Source organism: Physeter macrocephalus, unplaced genomic scaffold (genome assembly GCF_002837175.3).
Source record: "Physeter macrocephalus isolate SW-GA unplaced genomic scaffold, ASM283717v5 random_971, whole genome shotgun sequence".
Lineage (NCBI taxonomy): Eukaryota > Metazoa > Chordata > Mammalia > Artiodactyla > Physeteridae > Physeter > Physeter macrocephalus.
In genome coordinates this window covers 317-7,853 of record NW_021146644.1, presented here as the reverse complement: position 1 = coordinate 7,853, position 7,537 = coordinate 317, and the positions used below count along the sequence as shown (strand labels likewise).

General features: G+C 47.0%; 1 long non-coding RNA gene across 8 annotated transcripts in view; it reads right to left on the bottom strand.

The window, feature by feature from the left end:
* Nucleotides 1–6,948, bottom strand: part of LOC114485448 (uncharacterized) — a 10,076-nt gene extending 3,128 nt beyond the window's left edge. Inside the window, exons 1-3 of one of the 8 annotated variants that reach the window (XR_008616850.1) lie at nucleotides 2,141–6,948; nucleotides 1,416–2,022; nucleotides 192–237 (exon numbers count right to left, since the gene is read on the bottom strand). This is a non-coding gene — a long non-coding RNA (uncharacterized lncRNA). The other 7 variants (XR_008616847.1, XR_008616845.1, XR_003678882.2 and 4 more) reach the window with 7 other exon arrangements.
* Between the last annotated feature and the right edge of the window lie 589 nt (nucleotides 6,949–7,537).

The window sequence follows — 7,537 nt, the reverse complement described above, 5'->3', positions numbered from 1 at the left end:
GATTTTTTTTTTTTTTTTTTTTTTTTTTTTAGTCGGGGGAGAAGCAGGTTAGGGCTGGAACATCAGTCTCTTAACAGAACCCTTATGAGCTTCTGGGCGCTGCAAGGATTTTTGCAAGGTTGTGAGTTCACACAGCTGATCATGCTGCTAGAAAGCATTCCCCTAACTCTGAAAGCTTGCAATACACTCACATTCCCCATCTCAGCCGAGAAGGAAGGCCTGGATCCTGTTGCTTATCTGCTGGGGTAGAAAGGAGGGTGTGTCATGTGCCCAGCGCTGGCCAAGCACCATCCCATTCACTCATTCATTCATTCATCATATATTTTATTATGCGCATATTCAGTGCCAAGCAGAGGTCCTTGCCCACTAGTTCATCCAGAACTCCTGTGGAGAGCCGAGAACTTCAGGGTCTCAGGCCGGGGGTCTTCCTCCAGCAGAGCTCCGAGACAAAAGAGACGTGCCCTTGCAGCTCCTTGAGCTGAGGGTTCCGCCCGAGGCCCCGGGGGCTCCTGCGGAGCTGCTTCTCCACTCCCCAGCCCGAGGGGGCGCTGCAGCGCCGGGCGCTCGACCCGCCCCTGAGCATTGCTCCGCTCGGATCGGCGCTGCCGGCCGCACCACGGTGGTACGTTCCCTCAAGCCGCCCTCCCCCTCCTCGTCGGCCCTCCCCGCCGGTGGTAGGTGCCGGAAGTGCCGCCATTTTGGGGTGTTCTGCTCGGGCGGCAGCAGCGGCGGGACGCGGAGGCTCACCCGGGAATCGGCCTCAGCAGTGAGGAGGCGGCGGCGGCTGCGAAGGCGCAGGCAGCAGCTGAGGCAGCGGCGGGCTCAGGTTCAGCCGCTGGTGAGTGCGGCGGCCGCGGGATAACGGGCCGCGGGTGGGAGGGAGGGAGCGAGGGAGGGAAAGGGGCAGGAGGGAGGCGCCGCGGGGCGGGTCCGGTCCGGGCGGCCGCTGGTTACAGGGCCCCCCCGGGCGCGCCCGTTCCTGGTTCCCCGCGCCTCGGAGGCAGGTCAGCGATCTCCTGCCTTGGGTTGGGGTCCTCAGCTACCCGCGTCCCGCCGCGCCGGCCTGGCGCGTGCCCCCGCGCCCAGGGAGACCCGCCCTCCTCGTGGCCTTGCCCCTCTCTCCGCGCCCTTTGCCTTGATTCTCCGGGCTCTGAGGGCTCCGTTCCCTACCCAGGGATAGCTCCGTCTTCCTTTTTCCGGCCGCCGTGCCAGACCCAGGCTGCCTGCCCCGGACACCCTTTCCCTGCTCCTGTCGCCCCACGTGTTCTTGGTGCTTACCCCTGGGGGGGGGGGCCTCCAGGACCCCCGCCTCTGGAGGGCTGCGCTTCTCCTGAGGAGCTTCGAGAGCCCCCCTTTCCTCGTCCCACATCCGCTAGGGCCTTGGCTCGCCCTCCCCCCCCGCGTCAGGTGCTCACCCGTTATGGCCTAGTAGCGGGGCTGGATTCTCGCACCCGGGAGCGCGGAGAGCACGGTGAGGAGCTTTCTTCGCTAAGGACCTGGTTTTGGATTTAAAGCCGCTGGTGTCTTGGTTGTGGTCCTCGGAGCAGGATGTTGTTTTAATTCTCTAAGATGGTTGCACTGGCTCTAAGCAGCTTCTCCTTGGTTTAGGCTCATCCCCGTAGTTGAGGGGAAGGTGGTGCGATTTTGGTCGGAGCCTGCTTTAGCAAAATGGAATCTTTTTCTCGCCAGCAAAGTTAATGCTGTAGTTTTATTACCTTCGAGGGAGAAGGCTGTATAATAGTGTCAGATAGCGTGGAGTGCTTTATAATGTCTGCCGTGTAAGAGGTAACAGGTACCCGCTGAATCGTTTACAGGAACTTCACCCTTAAGGAAGGTCTCTTCGCTTTCTTTGATTCTCTGTAGATCGAAGAGGTTTTAATTTCATTCTTTCACTTTTTCCACAAGTGTTGGGTTGGCTCTTTTCCACAAGTGTGGCATCTCTCAGAGTGGTACGCAATTTTCAGTTTCTCCTTAAATTCTTGCTGAGGAAGAGTCGTCTCTGGGAACCACCAAGGGTTTTTTCTGTTTTAACATTAATGAGTCCACTTGAAAAATCATCCAGTTACCATAGCGTGCATAAACTATTGCTACAGGTCCCTCCCCTCCCCCCGTGTTTTTATATTCTTCTAGCTTTACTTACAGTATGTGGTTTCTAATCATGAGTTAGCCAAGATTGAAGCATTGCTGTTAGGAAAGCGAAGCAGGAGCTTTCAGCTGTTGTTTTAACCTGGAAGTTTATGGTTTCCCCAGCGGTTCTTTCGTCTTGACTGTCCACCACCTGTTTCCATTAAGAATGGCCCTTGGCCCAGAGCATAGGCCTCAACTTCTCTCCAACCATTCATTTTTGCCCACGGGGTTATTTTCTCCTCAGATGGTATCTAGACTTAAAATCCATTAGCTGGTGAGTCTAGATTAGCTGGTGAGATAGAATATCTTTTCCAACCATTTCACTTTTCAGATGAGGAAACTGAGGCTCCCGGGGTTATTTGCCCAAGATTATGTAGCAGGTGCTCTTAACAACAGTTTCAACATAGGGTTTTTCTTTTTTTTTTTTTAATACAATATCATGAGCAATAATGCAAATTGCCCTTTAAGATGTGATGGAATGGAAAGGGCCCCAGGCTTGGAGTTGAAGGCCTGAATTGTAATCCTTGGTCTGTTACTAGCTATAAAACCTTGACCAAGTCACTGTTTTGAGCCTCAGCTCATTCTCATCTGCAAAATGGAGGAAATCGTGTCTGTTTCACATGGTGCCAATTCAGCTTCAGTGCAGTAACGTGTGAAAGTGTCTGTAGTATAAGAGGTAGTGAAATTTTGAGCCAGAATGATTTATTTTTCTGAAGATTTCGGGTTATTTTTGTTATTACAGAAGTTACAGATTCATTATTAAAAATGCAGATAAGCCAGAAAAAAGAGAAACTCACCTTTAGTCCCACCACTCAGAGGTGATTGTTAATATTTGTGGTCTTTATCTTATTATCCCTTTCATGTGCTGTAGAAATGTTTATTATTTTAACAAAATACGCTTATCCTAGTTACAGTTTTGTGATACGTTTTTAAGTTTAGTAGTAGGTGATAGGCATTGACAGCCATATTTTAAATGATGCCCTGTGTTTAAGCTCCAGCACATATGAGTTAGGCCAGTGGCTATCCCAGCATGGGAGCAGAGAATTTGCTGTTTTAAACATGCTGGGCTTGAAGAAGAGGAGAGGAAGGGCAGAGACCTAACGTTTATTGTACGTCTACTGTGTGATTTTTTTTTTTTTTTTTTTTTTTAATATTTGGGCTCTGCTGCTAAACGTGGAGTGTGAGTCGTGAATTCCATGCCCCCTCCTGTGACTGCCCCTGCAGCTTCTTTAACTTAATTTTCCTGTGAGGCCAGATGTAATAAGGAACTGGGAAGTTACAAGGTGGTGGTGGTGTGCCTTGGAAAGGGAAAGAGAAGAGCTGTCACCTGGAGGCCAGGGTGAAGAAGTTGGAGGAAGTAGGAGCATAGGCTCCTCTGCTCAAGGCTTTGGGTACTTCCAACAAATTGTTCTGTTTTCTGTAAACCAGTGAGTGAAGCTCACTGGATTTGGTGAAACTCTGTGTCCTCTGCCTTTTTTTTTAACAGCTTTATTGAGATACAATTCACATACGATGCACTTCAACAGTTTTTGGTATATTGCATTATTTATTTTAAAAAATTGTGGTAAAATATATATAACAATTTTACATTTTAACCATTTTTTAATGTAAAAAACACAATCTAAAATTTAGCATCTTAATTATTTTTGAGTGTACAGTTGTGTAGCATTAGGTGCATTCATATTAATGGGAAACAGATCTCCAGAACCTTTTCATCTTCTAAATTTGAAACTCTATATGCATTAAACAACAACTCCCATTTTCTTCCTCCTCCCACCCCAGCCTCTCATAACTACCATTCTACTTACTGCTTCTATGAATTTGACTACTTTTAGGTATGTGTGGATTCACAATAGTATTTGGCTTTTTGTGACTGGATCATTTCACTTACTATATCTTTAAGGTTCATCCATGTTGTAGCATGTGACAGGATTTCTTTCCTTTCAAAGGCTGAATAATATTCTATTGTATGTATATACCACATTTTGTTTATCCATTTATCTGTTGATGAACACAAGTTGTTTGTACCTTTTGGCCACTGTGACTAGTGCTGCTATGAATATGGGTGTACAGATATCTCCTTGAGACCCTTCTTTCAATTCTTTTTTCTTTTTTTTAGTATTTATTTAATTAGGCTGTTCCAGGTCTTAATTGCAGTGTGCGGATCTTTAGTTGCGGCATGCATGTGGGATCTAGTTCCCTGACCATGGATCGAACCCGGGCCCCTCTGCATTGGGAGCGTGGAGTCTTTAACTACTGGACCACCAAGGAAGTCCCCCTTCTTTCAGTTCTTTTGGATAATATTCAGAAGTGAATTGATGGATCATATGGTGGTTCTGTTTTTAATTTTTTGAGGAACCTCCATACTGTTTTCCATAAGGATCCCACTATTTCACAATACCACCAACAGTACACAAGGATTCTTATATCTCCACATCCTCACCAACATTCGTTTTGTTTTGTTTTTTTGTTTGTTTGTTTGTTTTTGGCTGCGCCATGTGACATGCAGGATCTTTGTTCCCCAACCAGGGATCGAACCTATACCCCCTGCAGTGGAAGCTCGGAGTCCTAACCACTGGACCTCAATGGAATTCCCTTTTCTTCTTCTTTAATAGTAATGGTCCTAATGGGTGTGATGTGATCTCTCATGGTTTTGATCTGCATTTCTCTGCCTAACGATGTTGAACATTTTTTCATATGCTTGATGGCCATTTGTATGTCAGCTTTGCAGAAATGCCTATAGAAGTCTTTTGCCCATTTTAAATTTTTTTTTTTTTGTGGGGGGCTGCATTGGGTCTTTGTTGCTGTGCGTGGGCTTTCTCTAGTTGCGGCGAGCGGGGGCTACTCTTCGTTGCAGTGCGTGGGTTTCTCATTGCGGTGGCTTCTCTTGTTGCGGAGCACGGCCTCTAGGCCTACGGGCTTCAGTAATTGTGGCACGTGGGCTCAGTAGTTGTGGCTTGCAGGCTCTAGAGCACAGGCTCAGTAGTTGTGGCGCACGAGCTTAGTTGCTCCGCGGCATGTGGGATCTTCCTGGACCAGGGCTCAAACCCGTGACCCCTGCGTTGGCAGGCAGATTCTTAGCGCCACCAGGGAAGCCCCCTTTTTGCCCATTTTTAAAAATCAGAGTTTTGTTGTTGTCGTTCTTGTTGAGTTGTAGTTCTTTATATATTCTGAATATTAACCCCTTAATAGATATATATGATTTACACATAGTTTTTCCCATGCCGTTTCACTCTGTTGTGTCCTTTGATGTACAGAATTTTAAGTTTGATGGAGTCTCATTTGTCTGTTTTTGCTTTTGGTGCCTTATCCAAGAAACCACTGCTTAGTCCAGTGCCCTTCTAGGAGCTTTATAGTTTTAGGTTAAGGTCATTTTAACCCTTTTTTTTTTTTTGGCCGTGCCATGCTGCTCGGCTTGCAGGATCTCAGTTCCCCCAACCAGGGATTGAACCCCGGGCCACGACAGTGAAAAGCCTGGAATCCTAACCACGAGGCCACCAGGGAACTCCCCCATTTTAACCATTTTTAAGAGTACAATTCAGTGGCATTAAGTACGTTCACAGTGTTGTGCAGTCATCACCACTCCTCTGTTTGGAAAATTGAAGTTTTCTTCACCCCAAACAGAAACTCTGTAACTATTAAAGTAATAACCATCCATTGCTCCCTACTCCTAGCCCCTGGTAACCTCTGGTCTGCTGTCTGTCCCTGTGAATTTGCCTATTCTGGATATTTCATGTAATTGGAATCATAATATTTGTCCTTTTGTGTCTGGCGTATTTCACTTAGCACAGTGTTTTCAGGGTTTGTCCACGTGTAACACGTATCAGGAGTTCGTTCCTTTTTGTGGTTGAATTCCTCTCCTTATTGAGGTCAGGGATGACTCTTTCATCTTGGTATCTTGCCCTCTCTTGGTGCTCCATAAAGCCTCTTGAATTGGTTAGAATTCATGCTCTTCACGTGGATTGCCAATTACCGGGGGATGTCCACTGACATGCTCAAATCTCTGGAAAAATTCAAACGTATCAGTGTGCTTGAAAGTATGTAACAGTAACACAGATCACGGTTAACAGCATCATTTCTAATTTCTAATCTAATGATAATTTCTAGTCATTTTCAAAATACAGATTACGTACAGAAGTGTCACATAAAGAGAAGGTATAGGCAAGTTTCTGCTTTTGCTGTATAATTAATTTATGAGTGTTTTTTGTTAGAGGGGTGGAATGATATCCAGGTATTCCATATTGTATAAAGTTTATAAACCTGGCATTTAATGGCCTGCTTAGAATTAATAACGAATACTTTGAGGGTAAGAGCATTTTGAAGGTTATCATAAGCCTCCCAGTTTGTTTCAGTATATTCAGAGTATTCTCATGCATTAAAGGCTTTCTTCTCTTTTTTTAAAAAATAAATTTATTTATTTACTTTTGGCTGTGTTGGGTCTTTGTTGCTGCACGTGGGCTTTCTCTAGTTGCGACGAGTGGAGGCTACTCTTCGTTGTGGTGCGAGGGCTTCTCTTGGGGAGCACGGGCTCTAGGCACGTGGGCTTCAGTAGTTGCGGCACACGGGCTCAGTAGTTGTGGCTCGCAGGCTCTAGAGCACAGGCTCAGTAGTTGTGGCGCATGGTCCTAGTTGCTTCGGGCATGTGGGATCTTCCCGGACCAGGGATCGAACCCGTGTCCCCTGCATTGGCAGGCGGATTCTCAACCACTGCGCCACCAGGGAAGCCCCTCAAGGCTTTTTTCTTTTTTTTGGAGGGGGGGTGGTGGTTAGGAGTTTATTAATTTATTTTATTTTTGCTGTGTTGGGTCTTTGTTTCTGTGCGAGGGCTTTCTCTAGTTGGCAGTTTGTTTCAGTATATTCAGAGTATTCTCATGCATTAAAGGCTTTCTTCTCTTTTTTTAAAAAATAAATTTATTTATTTACTTTTGGCTGTGTTGGGTCTTTGTTGCTGCACGTGGGCTTTCTCTAGTTGCGACGAGTGGAGGCTACTCTTCGTTGTGGTGCGAGGGCTTCTCTTGGGGAGCACGGGCTCTAGGCACGTGGGCTTCAGTAGTTGCGGCACACGGGCTCAGTAGTTGTGGCTCGCGGGCTCTAGAGCACGGCCTCTCCCGTTGCGGAGCACAGGCTCCGGACGCACAGGCTCAGCGGCCATGGCTCACGGGCCCAGCCGCTCCGCGGCATGTGTGATCTTCCCAGACCGGGGCACGAACCCGTGTCCCCTGCATCGGCAGGCGGACTCTCAACCACTGCGCCACCAGGGAAGCTCAGGCTTTTTTCTGAAGGTGAGCTTTTACTTAATTCTTTGGAGGTTCATAACTGATTTTGAGCTGCTTGATTGTCTACTTTTCTTCTCTTTGCTTTTTTGGACCTAGCCTCCAACTCCCATTTTCCTCCTCCCCAGTAAGTAATA